We start from the raw sequence: 215 nt of genomic DNA on the forward strand, positions 1-215 counted from the left end.
ATGTTACATTTATATACAACACTAACAACTAATTCGTGGGGGTGTAGCTCAGTGGTAGAGCATTCGACTGCAGATCGAGAGGTCCTTGGTTCAATCCCGGGCGCCCCCTAAATGATTTTTTATTAAGATTACACAGACCTTCCATGGTTTTATTGTCTTAAAATGTTTACATGTTCTATGGTAATTCCTGTACGCTGAATCCTAAAGTGATATCC

General features: G+C 39.5%; 1 non-coding gene across 1 annotated transcript; it reads left to right on the forward strand.

Moving 5' to 3' along the window:
• Nucleotides 1–37: 37 nt before the first annotated feature.
• Trnac-gca lies at nucleotides 38–109 on the forward strand. Its single transcript has one exon. It is a non-coding gene; the product is annotated as a tRNA-Cys (tRNA).
• Nucleotides 110–215: the final 106 nt, after the last annotated feature.

Source organism: Limulus polyphemus, unplaced genomic scaffold (assembly GCF_000517525.1).
Source record: "Limulus polyphemus unplaced genomic scaffold, Limulus_polyphemus-2.1.2 Scaffold255353, whole genome shotgun sequence".
Lineage (NCBI taxonomy): Eukaryota > Metazoa > Arthropoda > Merostomata > Xiphosura > Limulidae > Limulus > Limulus polyphemus.